At 41.6% G+C, this 15,957-nt stretch overlaps 1 long non-coding RNA gene across 3 annotated transcripts in view; it reads left to right on the top strand.

Annotated features, from left to right (window-relative positions):
* Nucleotides 1–9,388, top strand: part of LOC140633026 (uncharacterized) — a 29,786-nt gene extending 20,398 nt beyond the window's left edge. For all 3 annotated transcript variants that reach the window (XR_012030659.1, XR_012030660.1, XR_012030658.1), the window contains one exon: nucleotides 8,634–9,388. This is a non-coding gene — a long non-coding RNA (uncharacterized lncRNA). The remainder of the gene's footprint in view (nucleotides 1–8,633) is intronic.
* The last annotated feature ends 6,569 nt before the right edge of the window (nucleotides 9,389–15,957 follow it).

Here is a 15,957-nt window from a genome sequence, read left to right as displayed (position 1 = left end):
GGCCTGGATTTTATTTCTACCCCAAATAAAGCTCCAAAATTAAAAAAGAAAAATACTATCCCAATACAACTTTGGAAGATTAAAAAAATTAAATTAAAAAATAGTACTTAATTAAAAAATTAGAGTTTCCATTTCTTGAGTGCTTGCTGTATACAAGGTGTCTCTTGAAGAACTGGACTCCAGCATTATATCATTTCCTACTGCCCCTGACGACTACGCTGGCTGAACTTGAGAGCATTATGCTAAGTGAAATAAACCAGACAAAGACAAATATTGTATATTGTCACTCAGATTTGGAATCTAAGAAAAAAAAGTAAAAATCATAGAAAGAGTAGAAAAGTGGTTGCCCAGGGTTGGGAAGGTGAGGGGAAATAGGGAGAGGTCAGGAAAAGAGCATAAACTTCCAGTTATAAGATGAATAGATCTGAAGATCTACTGTATATAAAATGGTTATTATAGTTGATAATACTAAATTTTTTTTTCAATTAAAAAATTCCCAAAAAACATGCATCGAGAGTCTCTTATGGGCCAGCAATAAGCTAAGTAGTGGGAATGTAACTGTGAATGAGACGTAGTCCTTGACTTTGAGTGGCTTGCAATCCTAAGTTTTCAGATGTCACTTGGTCCTGTGCCCCGTACACCTCTAGAGTTGGCACCTTTTGTGTTCTAATTTACTGTGTGCACCATATAATTCTTTTTTTAAAGATCTACTTATTTATTTTAGAAAGAGAGGAAGGGGGCTGGGTGGAGAGAGAGGGAGAGGGGGTGGAGAGAGCCCTAAGCAAGGCTCTACACTCAGCTCGACTTAGGGCTCAATCGTATGACCCTGAGAACATGACCTGAGCAGAAACCAAGAGTCAGATGCTTAACCGACTGAACCACAGAGGCACCCATATGCTCCATATAATTCTAAATAAAATTAAAATAGGGATGCCTGGATGGCTCAGTGGTTGAGCATCTGCCTTCAGCTCAGGGTGTGATCCTGAGATCCTGGGATGGAGTCCCACATCGGGCTCCCTGCAGGGAGCCTGCTTCTCCCTCTGCCTGTGTCTCTACCTCCTCTCTCTGTGTCTCTCATGAATAAATAAATAAAATCTTAAAAAATAAATAAATAAAATAAAAATAAAGTAGCCTTTATATGAAAGCTGGAGAGACCTGTGCATCTATGAATTTTATGGAATTTTATAGGATTTTAGGGGAATCATTGATTCAAGATGACTTGTAGCACCTGCCACAATTTAATATTGGAACTGGCCAATGTAGAAGTTTGCTCAGCCATTCACTGGCTGTATGACCTTGGCCAAGTCATGCTACTATTCCAGGCTTTACTATTATCATCTGCAAACTGGGAATGTGGACAGGACTTGGTAATAAACATCAATTCCCTAACCCAATGCTTGGCATGTATTAACTATTTTTACCATTTGAGAGGGGGAAGGACTTTTTCTGACTTTTTTTAGCAAAATGAAATTTCAAAAATTTCGCTGTTGTTTTGTTTTTATTTTTTGACAACATAAGCAAGATATGACTCGTTGTGGAAAATCCAAAAAGCACAGACTGGTAGAAAGAATAATATGGTGAAATATTTCCTCTTGATATTTTTCTACATGCATGTGTTTTCCACATAAATGAACTATGTTACCTATTCAATTTCATTTCCTAGATTTTTCATAAATAAATTTTAAGTATATGTGTAGTCAGGCATATAAATCTTTCACATTGCCAATGATGTGCTGGTAAACCAGCTACCTCAAGAAAAAAATTCTCTTTGCACCATTTGTGAAAATCAGTACAGACATAATACATCGATTGTGAATTACTCTATTCAGAATGATGTGAGGTCTTAATTTCAGTTTTTTTTTTCCCCCCTGGTAGCTAATGTATGATTATAGTGCCCTGCATGGAAAAATCCTTTTTAATTTTTTATATGCCTTTGATATGGGTTGCTGCTTTTGGGCGTATATTGCATGTTTATATTTATTAGGATCTGTTTATAGACTTTCTATTCTATTTTTTTCCATATCTCCACCTGTTCCTCTGCTAATCCCAGACTGTCTAAATTATTTTGGCCTTATGATCTATCGAGTTCCTTGAGAACAGTAACTATGTGTTTCTGTCAATACATCCTCTGGCCTAAGAAAGATGCCTTATATGCAGTAGGTTCTCCAAAATACGTGTTCTTGCTGATGTATTTTACTTCCTGGCAAGATAAATCCTTCAGGGAAATCCTGGTATTCTTAGGTACATGCCAAGTATTTACTGGACCTGCATATTTAGTAACAAATCTCTAGAAGTTTGTCCTTAAAAGAAGTCTTTGGACATTTATACCAGTTACCTATTGCTCTGTTAACAAGACACTCTAAAATTTAGAGGCTTAAGATGAACATTTATTGATTCCCATGGGGTTGCTTGGATGGCTCCTAAGCCTGTTGGCCTGAACTCACTCATGAGGCTGGATGAAGCCAGAGTATCAGTGTGGGGCTGGGCTCCATCAGGAAAGCTATGATGGTTGGCCTCTCTCTCTCCATGTGGTTTGTTATCTTCAGTGTCTCACATGGTGGCCCCAACATTTCAAGAGGGCAATACCTATACCTAATTATTAGGCTTTTCCTTGCAGTGTGTTTGCTGAGCAAGTCGCATGACTAAGTCCCATGTTCAGATGAGGGGAGGCTACATGAGGATGTGGGTACTGGGAGATGTGATTCATTGACACATTCATTCAGGGGGAGCATTAGCATATCAATCTATAACGACGTTTAAATGTTTCTTTCTCCTTTTCTGATCCAATCTGGCCACATGATTGGCCTCCATGTAAATGGAATTAAGCATCCAATGAGCTGATTATAAATGTTATTTTTTAGGTCAATCATACTTATTATATTCTTGGCATACGTGATTTTACGTACATGTGTTATTTATACACCAGTTCCAAAAGGACTAGAGGCGGCTTGCAATGAAAAGCAGATATACAATTAAACATTAGAAATACTCCAAAGCCTTGAAGGCTAACTTTGTTGTTTTAATTGAATATTAAATTTAACATCGAGCTTCCTAGGAATCAAGGCAAAAAGGGAGAAACACGATAGGTCATGTGCTCTTCATTCCTTACTAAGAGGAAGCACACTGTTTTTAGAAGTGATCATCTTTCTCTTGTCTGTAAATCTGTAGAGTGTTACAGAGACTGTGTATCCCACAGCTCACTACTGAGAGTGGAGAAGCACTCTCCGTACATCCTGTGACAAAAACCAAAGGCATGGCATGATCGTTGGCGCACCAATGTAGCACAGGGAGGAACTTCGAAGACCTCCAGTGGTCACTGCAATCTTAGACCACAGGGACACCGTTGGAGATACGCAGGGCCACTCACTGTTCATCAAACCCACCACAGAGCTCTGGTCCTTCTTGTCTTCTCACTCTAGATCATTCCTGCACACATTTGCACAGTTTCCCACTCCCTGGCACCTTTCAGGTCTCTATATTTGAGCCCCCTCATTAGAATCTTTCCCTCCCTGATCATCAAAATCAGTCTCTTCCCATCCCCCTCTCTGCTAATGTCACTCTCTAGGCACCCATCCTGCTTTATTTTCGCTCACGGCTCTTGTCATCACCCAGCAATGACACACGCAGCTGTGCACGGTACTTTTGAAGACAGTCCAACACATTGCCCCCCAGTTGACTTTTCTCTGGATGGAGTCTTCACATCCATTTTGTTGGATCCCCAGCTGATGGCTTTTGTGAAGGCACAAGATGCGCGAAACTTAAAATAAGGTAAAAGCATGTCCACATCTCCTCTGCACAGAGGAGCCACAGCCTTTGTGACCGGGTCGGCTTCAAGCACAGGTGCAAATAGTGAAGTAGGTGAGGGAGGAGCTGGGTTTCAACAGGACACGGATCCAGTCCCCGCTCAGCCACCTACTACTAGCTGTGTGACTTTTGGTAACTGTGGGCTTCCATTTTTGCAGGGGTGACATGGGGCCAATGATGGTGCCCACTGGCCACGTGGTTTCAGTCGGTGACAATCACATAAAAAGCAAGCTTAACTCAAGGACTGGCACACATTATGAATTTTCCCTTTCTGGTCACATATATACGAAAGAGACAGAAGTTGACAGAAGAGAGATCTAGCTCTTTTTTTTTTTTTTTTTTTTCTGAAGGCAATTTGTTGGACTACCGCAGGGATGTTTATTTTCTTAAGTAGGGGTCACGAGACACGAAGACCACTAATGAATGAGATCGGTGGCTGGGGGAGCTGAGGGGTTTCCCTGCTTCTTCCAAGTCTCTTCTCAGACTAAAAAAGAAAAAAAAAGAAAAAAAAAAGGTCCCCTGTAAATTTTATGACTGCAGTGTCAAAAGTCTTCTATCCAAATTGCAGTAAATATTCTAATGAAGTCTGGAAAGAAAGCCATTTGTAATGGCTCGGGGCAGAGTATTAAGATAGCCTGTTTCTAGTTAGTCAGTCATTAGAGAGATCTAACATGCATGGGGAATGATTTCCTGTTCTAAGTGCTTTAAAACCAAGTTTTAGGAAACCCCGTTTCCTGCCGGCTCATTTGGAGACAACAATGTGCCAACTGGTCAGACTTTTCAGATGGCCAAACGGTTGCCTCCTCAGCTGCAATTTTGTTCAGCGACATCAGTGTCTACCAGGGAGCATGGGCTTCGCATCTCAGGAGTCCTGGCCGGGAGTTGACAGGTCCACAGCGCAAGGACATCTGGACCAAGGCACCACTGGGGGCTCTCCATTGCCTCTGTTTTAAGAGCTTTGGAATTGAGTGATTCACAGTATGAATCAAAAACAGGAGGAGAATCTCCCAGCCCGGAGCCTGGATAGAACAGTCTAGGATCAGATAGATGGGGCTAAGAGGACAATGGGAGATAAACTGGGGAGGGACAGGGCAGCTGAAGGGAGAGGGCATTCTTTGGGCTACCTGATGTGTTGTGCATTAAAATGGGATTTTCCAAAACAAGGAAGTCCCAGAGACTTCAATTAGGATGTAGATGAAAGTATTTGCTAATCAAATCCATTTGCCTCTTTTCGTGTGTAAGATGAGGGTCAATACTGTATGGAGAAGCAGGAAATTGATGGATCCAGGAAGACCACATGTTTCCTCACCTCCAGGAGACACCTTCTTTAACAACTGCCCACATCAAAAAGGGAGATCCTTAGTCCTTAATCCGTCATTGCTGCTTCACCCAGGAGAGGACTAAAAACACACCCACCTCTCCGTACCCTGCCGTTCTCTAAGGGGGCACAGCCACATGGAAGTCCTGTACACGCACTTTCTTAACTGATTATCAGGATAATGCAGCGAGAAAGTACTTTTATTAGCCACTATGGTAAATCATATTTTGGGGCCCAATTCTTTATCCCTCGTTTCTTCGACACTCTTGCCGTAGCCTCATTCTGGGCAGAATTTATCCCTCGATTTTGGGCTTGGCTGTGTCCTTGTTTAGGCCAATGACATACAATAAGAAATGTCAGTGTCAGTCCTGAGCCCAGGTCTTCAGAGGCCACACATGTTTCCTCCTGCCCTCTGGCATTTCTGTCATCACTGTAGGAAGAGCCAGCTGGGTCTGCTGGCCCCAGAAAGATGACAGACACATGCAAGGAGCAGAGCCACCCCTATAAACCCACTGAGTGCAATGAGAGGCAGCAGCCCCCGGAGCCAATCCTTGGACACATTAGAATAGATTGCGGCTCTCTTAAGCCCCTGGGTTTTGGGGCAGTTTGTTATAGCACAATAGCTAACTGATACATCTCCATTTTACAAATAAGGGAAATACAACTCAGAGATCATGGTAGTGATTTTTCCCAAAGCACAGAACTTATAGCTGGTTCAGTGAAGATTTCAACCTAGAGACATTTAATTCTTTTTTTTTTAAATTTATCTATTTATTTGAGGAGGGGTGGGAGGGACAGAGAGAGAGGATCTCAAGTAGACTCACTGCTGAGTGTGGACCCATGAGATCTTGACCTGAGCTGAAATCACAAGTCAGATGCTCAACTGACTGAGCTGCCCACATGCCCCTAGAGACGTTTAATTCTTCACCAGCATGCTGAACTGCCTTTCCCACGGACCCTCCTATTGATGGACTAGCAATTTCTAGGAGGTTTCTCAGGGTTTGATTATTCTTTGCTTTTTAAGGCAAACTCCATTGTCACCTTTTTGGTTGGAACAACTAAAGGTAGAGTTGATTTGACAGCCAGAGTCTTCAGCTCATAGGTAGGAGGAATAGGCAGGCAGAGAAGAGACCCATGAAGTAGCCATCTCTCTGCTATTTTCAGACCTAATTGAAGATCTTTGTCTCTGCTCCCCTTATCATCTTATTTCTGCCCAGTTTTAGCCTGGATCACTGCTTTCCACCTAAGTTGATATCTAGTGATGAGTACTTTCATTTTAACAAGGAAAACACCCTTTTAAAAAAACTCTTCATAATCCAAAGTAAATGGCAAAATTCAGATCTGCTGCTGGGACAAAAGGTTTGGTCTGCCTAGGACACCTTAAGCCAAAATCCATAGGTAGCCACTTTTTAGGCAGATCCTGGTGGGAAGGTGACTTGAAGACAGCATTGCAGATTGGAAGAGCTTTGGCCAAGGGTCGAGACCTACACTTGAGGCCCATTTGTGCAGCTAACTTACCACATGAACCTGAGAGGCTCCACTCTCCCTTTCTGAACTTTAATTTCCCCCAAATGTCAGTGCAATGCATTTGGTCCTATTCAGCTTTCTTGTGAGGTGATTCTCATGGCGAGGTGCAATGCATTTGGCCCTATTCAGCTTTCTTGTGAGGTGATTCTCTGTCGCTAACCACAAGGCCCCAGAAGATCCAGGCAGTGCCATAAATACTGAGCTTGAGTCAAGTTTCCCCGTCTCAGAACATCAGATCTGAACCTGTTATTTTCCTGATGTGCTCTGAACAACCCAAGATTTCATGTCACTGGGTAGAGCATAGATATAATTTGGAAAAGAGGAGGTTTATAAGAAGTACAATAACAGTCCTCATTATTTATTTTTTAAAATCTTATTTAAATAAAGATTGTGCATTTAAAGTTGCATTTGATTGAACAACTGTCCTTTTTTTTAATTTTCCCTGACAAAAGCTATGAATTATTAATTTCTGTCATTGTATTCACTGAACAAATGTAATTGCAAGTAAATGTCTGAAGTTAATGAAAAAATTAAGAAAAAAAGATTTCTTTATAAGAATTAATGAAACATTTCCACAAACCTCTTTGAAATCGTGATTATGAAGCCTTGCAACATTTCTTTGGAGCTGCATACCCAGAGCAAAGGGGTTTGAGCTCTACTCTTTCTTTGGCATGAAGGATGAAAACATTTTATTAGGACTGTACCAGCTGTGGAAATTACCACACACAAGGATTCTAACCTTTACCCTCTTGAATATTTCAATTCTCTTTAAACTGTTTTTTCATTTGCTCTGAGCCACTGATGGGAGGTCATAGCGTGTTTTCATCATGTTACCATTCTGGCTGCTGTCATAACCATTAAAATTTCTATATTAACATAATGCCACAAGAAGTTATGCTTTTATTTCGTAAAGAATAATAATAAAAATAGACAAGGGCACACAGGGATTGGGTCTCTGCATTGGGCTGGTATTTAGGCTCAAAATAGAGAAGTGAAATAATTTTATGTCCCATTCCTCAAATATCCTGTGAATAAGACTTTACCAACACTTAGATGAAACCAGAACTAGTCTTCTGATTCTATCTAGCCTCTAGCTCTCTTGAGGCCCTCACCCTGACCTCACCCCAACTCTCCCTCCAAGTACCATTAACAGCCAATTTAACACTGGAGTATTATTACTTATTTTTGTGACTTGGAGTACAAGCAAGTCCCTGTCCTGCTCAGAGCCCCATTTATTTATTTATTTTTATATATTATTTTTATATATTATTTTATTTAAATTCAATTTGCTAGCATATACTTTAACACCCAGTGCTTATCTCATATCACGTGCCCTCCTTAATGCCCATCACTCAGTTACCCGATTCCCTCACCCTCTTCCCCTTCTGCAACCCTTTGTTCCTCAGAGTTAGGAGTCTCTCATGGTTTGTCTTTCTCTCTAATTTTTTACCCCTCAGTTTCTCCCCTTTCCTTATGGTTCCTTTCACTATTTCTTATATTCCACATATGAGTGAAATCATATGATAATTGTCTTTCTCTAATTAACTTATTTCACTCAGCAAAGTACCCTCCAGTTCTATCCATGTCAATGTAAATTCATCCTTTCTGATGACTGAGTGTATTCCCCATATCTTCAGAGCCCCATTTAAAATAGGGATAACAACACTTGCCCTGCCTCCTTCATAGGACTAGCATGAGGGCTGAGTGAAATTTAGCATATTGTCAACCATAAATACAAATGGAAGAAAATAGCTTTTATTGTTATTTCAAGTCCTTTTGTCTCTGAGGAAATCCCAACAGCCAGGCAACAGTACTGTGCTGTGGCTTCTGAATCAAAATAGAGGTTAGAAAGCAGTTGTCTACATTTCCTAGCATCCTTTGCAACTAAGTGGAGCTACATGACCGAATCTGCCTCACACTCCATTAAACCTCTCACGTAGTTCTCTTGACTTCTCTCTCTCACTCCATCTTTCCCATTTCCCAGGTGAATGCTGAGTATCCAGTGGAGCTCTCCAAGTTTCTGAAGACGGGAAAGTCACTAAGATGGAAACATATTGAATACTTGAGTCACCATGGAGAAGGTCACCCTCTGAACACCCAATAGGACTACAATATAACCAACAAATAAACTTTTACCATGTTAAGCCACTGACATTCGGGGCTGTTTGCTGTATCAACTAGCATGACTTACTCTTACTCATCCAGCAGACTGAGTAGACCCTATGGGGAAGCTTGAATGTCAATCTACAGACAACAAAGTTAACATTGAGTCATTTTTGCTGGGACCGTTTCAAAACAATTTTTCTGGGTTAATTGGCCACCAACTTATATGATATGAAGAGGAGTTTATGTTTGGAAAGCTCAGTCCCTGTGGGGTAACTGCTGGAATGGAGCAGAGCCAACAGAAATTTCTCGATAGGAAATCACCAGGGCTCCACATCCTTGGTTATCCTCTGAAGCCAACTCAACCATTTTGCCACCAAGAGAAGCATGGGAGTGGGGAGGGCCTGTGTGTGGTTTATGATTCTGAGGTTTGTAATGCAGAATCTTTTCTCTTCTCTCTAGTATTGCCAGAGCAACATCAATGACCAAATAGGGACAAAAAAGAACCATATTTTGAGTGCGTGCACTCTCTCTCTCTTTCTCTCTCTCCCTGCCTCTTCTCATGCACTCACCACCCTGATCTGAAGCATTTCTAAACATAAAAAAAGAGATCAAGCGAAAAGGCATATTCCTATAATTTACCCCAATGTGCACATTTCAATCTATGGATAACAGAGGCTCCAAATTACCCCCAGACCAACACACTCTCTTTATTTAAGGAATCCTCTTAGCTCTTTTCCTGAAGTCTCCATAAATCTGCCTGATATATAGATGTCAGGCATTTTCTGGCAGTTGAAACATGAAACATGACATCAGCTGGGGATTAAGTTACAACTCATAAAGACCATGTTTATTTGCTGGTTCTGTTTAAAAATGTTTTCCAACTATCATTTTACTCAAATGGCCTCCTATTTTATGGGAAATAAAGTTAGAACTAATGAGCTCAGATAGACATGCAGGCTGTGGCCATCTTCATTGTAACCAAATATTTAAATTATTTAGAGCTGATTACTGTTCGCTGTGTTGACAAAATGGTACCATGGGTTGATATAGAAACTTTCAGGGCAGAGATGGGAGGAGACATCTAAGAATCAAAGAGATGTTAAAAATGAGAGGAAAATGATTTTGAGACGGGGGGTGGGCTTGCAGTGCTCCTTCCCTCAGCAGCCCTCACTTTCTGTAGAATACTCTAGGCCATTGGAAAGAGGGCTTTAGGCAAGTACACAGGCCTACCGCACCCATCTGTCTGCTGTTCACGCGTGGGGTTGGAGCTGCTGACAGGAGACACCATTTCCCGAGAGTAGGAGCTAGCACGAGAGGAAATTTCTCTTGTTGAAGGGTTTCAGGGCATAGGAAGAGCCATGCAAAGAACTAAGTTCTTACCACTAGAAACTCTGGTGCTTGCACACTGCTACTCTTCTTCTAAGCCCTCCTCCCAAACACACACACACACACACACACACACACACACATCAGTAATAAAAAGAACTTTGTATATCCAGGCCCCAACGTCAGCCTGAAGTAGGTCTTCAGGAAAATTTGTTGAGTTAAACTCTGCTCATTTGACAGATCTGGGCATATGGGCAACAAGGGAGGGACTGAATCATAGTTTTTTTTAAGTAGCATTGGGAAGCTCCCTTGCTTTAAAGCCCCGAAAATTCCCCTTCCAGAAAATCTGCCATTGCTGATTCTATCTATGCCTAACACTTTGTTTTGGCAACACTGGGAAGTCTCCTTGTTATCCGCCCCGCAACAAATGCCTTTCATAAATCCTATTTATTTATTTACTTATTATTTATTTGTTTGCTTTTATTTTCATCTTGCTCGCCTTATCTCTCTACTTGAAGGCCTTTGCTTTAGTGAAAATAACCTTGAGAGAGGTGTGAAAAGGCATTCTTCACATTCTGTAGTGAATCTGGTGGATCTTCTCTCTGTCTTGTTCTGCGCAGCATCGTGCTAGCCTCAGTGAGCAGTGGTACAAAATTTCAGGATGGGGACATGCGGGCTGGCTCCAGTCACTGGATGCTTCTTTCTGGCTGAGCCATGGACTAACACATTATCTGAGGGTCATATTTCCTACCTTCCCTCGAACACTACTTCTTAAACAGGGAGGGATTTCCCATATTATCAGTGATTTGGGGTTCTGGGTCTGGGCTCAGCAAGCCAGCTTGGGAACCATATCTGGAACCTCTGCCTGGTGAGACCCAAAAATCAAGAATGGTTTTTACATTTTTAAATGATTGAAAAAAGGAGTGTCTGGGTGGCTCAGTCAGTGAAGCATCTGCCTTTGGCTCAGGTCATGATCTCGGGGTCCTGGGATTGAGCCCCACATCAGGCTCCCTGTTTGGTGGGGCCTGTTTCTCCCTCTCCCTCTGCCCACCTTCCTGACTCTCTACTTCCTCCCCATTTGTGCTCTTTGCTCTGTCTCATGTACTCTCTCTCAAATAAATAAGATCTTTAAAAAAATGGTTGGAAAAAATCAAAATAAGAAAAATCTTTTTGAGTTGCGAAAATCATATAAAATTTAAAATCTGTGTCCACAAATAAAGGTTTGCTGGAAACTGGCCATGCTCATTCATTTACATATTGTCTATAGCTACTTTCACAATTCAAGGACAGAGTTGAATGGTTGCAATAGAGACTGTACAGTCTATAAAGTCAAAATATTTACTATCTGGCCCTTTACAAAAAAAAGTTTGCCAACCCTTGTTCTAACCGGGCATTTTATGGCTTAAGAGACTCAGTGTTTGTGCACTTTTTGCATTTTAAAACTTTATTTACCGGTGTCATCTTCCTAAGCAAGATCACATTCTCCAGGCTGTGTGGGTGTGTGCATTAAAATATACATCACAGAAAAATTCACAATTTTCACCATTTTTGAGTGTACAATTCAGTGGTAATAAGTGTATTTACCAAGTCGCAAACCATCACCATTATCCATTTCCAGAACATTTTTATCACCCCAGAGACTCTGTGCCCATTACACAATAACTCCCCCTTAGCCCCTCCTCCCAGACCTTTGTAACCCTGATTCTGTTTTCTGTCTCTATGAATTTATCTATTCTAAATAGGTCATATAAATCATATCATACAGTAGGTGGCCTTTTGTGTCTGGCCTCTTCCACTTAGCATCATGCTCTCGAGATTCGTTCATGTTCTATCACAATTGCATTCTTGTTCATCTAGTCCCCCTCATTGTGTGAGAGATGGTGCTTCAGGTTCATTCAGATGTCTGGTTCAGTGGGATGCACAGACAAAACCACCATGCTCAGAAGGGGGTGAATGGTGGGTAAGAATCCTCCATTTCTGGACATAGGCACCTCCATCCCCAAGGGGCTAAGATCAGGTGGTTCAAAGAATACCTTAGTCCAAGCTCTCACTTCTCTCTGAGTGCTTTAATGCCCTAGGGACTCAGCAGTTGATGGGAGCTCCTTAGATATTTCCCTACATGTAGAGAAAATCTGGGAGCCTCAGAGATGTGTCCTTTCTTCACAAAGAAGTATCTATGAAATATCTCAAATAGAGATGACTTTTCACCAATTTCCACTATAGAAACCCCCTGAATATGGGTGAGAAAATATATTGTCATGTGTTGACAGTGACTGAATATGTGTACTGCGTATATTTTACCAAATTGTCTTACTTTGAATTAAAATGATCTAAACAAGAAAAAGTGTTAACCAAAGCACTGTTCCTAAAATAGAGTCTGTTGAGTTACTGTGCTAGGCACTGAAGATATAAAGATGGGCAATGTAGATCCCATAACATCCAGAAATGTCAGGTCTAGTGTTATGGTTCCCAAACAGTGTGGTGGGGCACTCAGGTGCCACAGTGAATGCACGAAGGCACACTGTCCAATATTTTACATTTTAGAGGAAAAGATAGTCACATTTGTAGGACACCGCATGAACTAGTAGCTGGAAGTAGTTCATAGTTTCAACATTAGGATCGCACTACATTTCTTTGGATGACTTCCTATCTGTGAATTGGAGCTTTCAGCAGTTGCTGTGTTGAAAAGCAAGATCGATGTGGAACAGAAAAAGAGGGTCCAGGCCCATTCCAGGACTAACAGGCACAGACATCCCATTAGTAAGTAATTGTGGGTATTCGAGGATAAAAGAAACTTATTTTTTCTTTCAGTTTTTATGTATTTTTTACATGCCTATGAAGTTGTGAGGACCTCAGTACTTATGAAGTTGTTTGGAACTGACTATTGAATAAATGGAACTCTTAGACATTTCTTTTAAACAGGAGCACCCTGAAAAAATTAGTGAGACATGAAGGGTAGTAAGAATTGAGAAAGTTGGTGAACCTCTGATCCTGTGAATCAAGGATGCTACTTATTGTGTATATAAACACTTTTTAAATTAAACGCAAACAACAGACAAAGGCTAGATGTTATGTAAACAATTCAGCAACAAGCAATGTTGCTGCTGTTATAATTCAAGGGTAATCAATGTGATGCCATCGGCATTAATAACACACAGTCAATATGCGCAAACTTTTAATATAGGCCTCATTATGAGTGTCTCTTTGCATGAAACTAAAAATATTGAAAATGGTGACATTGGGGAGGTGCCCTTGGATCAGAACTCCTGAGGAAGTCAATAATCTATTATGATTTTCATTTTGCAGAAGCAATGCTATTATTTCAAAAGGTCTCAAAAATCAATTTGGCATTCAGTATATCTGTGTAATAATGACATCCTAATTAAAAATCCCAATCTGAGTAGTACAAAGGATGATGCTTAATCTCTAATCAATGAACACCAAGTCTAGAAGTTATAGATGCAATAACCCTTTTTAATGAACTTTACTACTTTTCTTTGACTTGGTATACTTTTCTTCCTGCAATTTGGGGAGCCTTTTTTGTCTGGAAACATATCTGAGGAAGCTGGGACAATTTGGTGCAACAAGCACATAAATTAAAACCAGGAACATCAAAGAAAAATATCTTCAGAATTGTGTGGGTTTCTTTTTAATTGGAATTTATAATTACTCCTAATTATAGGACATATTTTAAATGTTACTTTGAGAGGCTGAAGGAGGAGGTGGAGCCTTGTCCACTCCAGCCACATGAGCTATAACCTTGACGTTTTAATTAGATATTATTTTGAAATATGTAAAAGGGATTTATATACTCAGCAAAACAGATCATTGATTGTACGATTTGCCCAAGAAGGCAAAATGATACATAATTTAAAAACCAATCAACTTTTCAGAGGAACTGTAGAAATTCTTAAGAGGGGTGGAAGAGACAAAACATGTCACCATTGTGAACCCATTAAGGTTTTCTACTATTTTCCCCAGGCAGAGTCTCCTCTTTGTTACAAGTCAGTGTCAGTGACAGCATCAGACCGGGCAGAGGGAGGTGGGTCCATTGATTTATGGGCCCTACACACCCATATTGCAGATAAAAAGGGAGGTCAGAGGAGGGTCAAGAATCTTCTCTTAGGAAGGAATTTCTGGTGCCATATTACCTGGCTGCAGGAGGGTGATTAAAACAATCCCTTCAGTTGCCTTCTCATGAGATGCCTTGCTCTTTGATGCTTCAATAAATTAACAATTTAGGGCAGAAATTATAGAACAGATGGGACAAAGCCATCCTCCAAACTTTTTTTTTCCAACTTCCGTCATAGATTAGCCGAGGGGGGGAGGGGGTTGCATGAGATGAAATTTACTGCTGAAATCCAGCAGTTGGGAACATTTACTTAGGGAAGTCTTCTGGCAGGGAGGAGATGAGAACAGAGAACCCTATGGATCTCCCCAGCTTTAAACATTATAGTAATCTTTCAGGATTACTGAAGGTCCTGCCTCGAGATTATCTGTAGGTCCTGCCTCGAGATAATAATTAGGGGGAGCAATAAGCCTCATAAAATTAAACCCAGCAAGATATGAAAGAGAAGGCTAGATGGTGAAAGGGGAGCTTTGCCACTATGAGGCTCTGGACTCCGGACCCTTGCCCAACTGTCTGGGGCACTGTGTGGGTGACGATGCTTACTTGGAGAGGGATATTCCCACCAACTTTGAAGGAAATGCCTTGGTTGTCAGGCTCCACTATCCATTAACTTGACTCCCTGCCAAGGTCAGGATCTGAACCAGGATTTGGGAGCACTTGGAGGGAGACGCTCTATCCAGACCCTTTCATTCCAGTCCTGGCCGGCATCATGTGCTTCAGCCTTGGCTGCACCAGTAAAGGGAAGACACCCCATCCTAGATGTTAGGTTTAGGGCCCCATTTTGCCCTGGTGGTTTTCTGCTAGGCAGTCAACTTCCGAGTTGGCTGGTGTCAATGGCATCCTCCAGCCTCAAGGGGGTGCCTCTGAGTTATGTCACTGCATTGGGATGGGCCAGAACTAGGACATTTTTGAGGTGTTCATGGGTGAGATGATGCTGGAGAAGAGAATAGGAGGGACATGAGATGGAGGTACTTAAATGGGCTCTGAAAGAGGATGTGGCCATACTATCTTGGACCCACATTCATAAAGCAGATAAATCACATGGGTATGAAACCCGAATCCTGAAACTCAGAGTAATTGGGGCACTGGTAGAGTCAGGGGCCATTTCATTTTCAATTAGTGGCTTAACACTCACAGTCCTTCTAGAGAAGATATTGCCTGAGTTGGAGGAAGGAGACATAGGGAAGACCTACCCTCTAGGGCTGTTAGAAGCTGGCTCTTTCAATGACAGCAGCTGGAATTCTGTTTTCCACTTTCTGCTTTCAGCAGCTTACCCCAGCCTCCCAGACCCCACTGCAGGGAGTTCACCACTAGCCACTCCTGAGCTAGCTACCCTTTAGGCTTACCCCACACCCTCCAGCATGGGGGGCAGTCCCTCATCACCCCTGACATTCTGAGCTTGCCCTACAAAGCATGGAAAATGTTCCCTGGGCAAGGAGAAAAAGCACATGGATGTCTCATCCATCCATGGGATGTCCTCTCCACTGAGGACAGAGGCATTGCAAAACCCTCCTGGGGAGACAGCCGGGCGGGGGCACACCCCTCTCACAGTGGACTCATAAAAACTCACTCTGTGTCCAGGATGCAACTGTATTTCCTCCACACACCTCAACCTAATTTCCTGTGGATTTCAGATCATCTTTTATTTCCAATTATGCTGCTGTTCACATTATCGATTTGGAGGATACAAATGTTGAATGACAAGAGAGAGAGAGGAAGGCGGGGGGGAGGGAAAAGAATTCCATTT

This window comes from Canis lupus, chromosome 5 (genome assembly GCF_048164855.1).
Source record: "Canis lupus baileyi chromosome 5, mCanLup2.hap1, whole genome shotgun sequence".
NCBI lineage: Eukaryota > Metazoa > Chordata > Mammalia > Carnivora > Canidae > Canis > Canis lupus.
The sequence above is the reverse complement of the archived record's forward strand: the minus strand, read 5'-3'. Positions and strand labels throughout refer to the sequence as shown.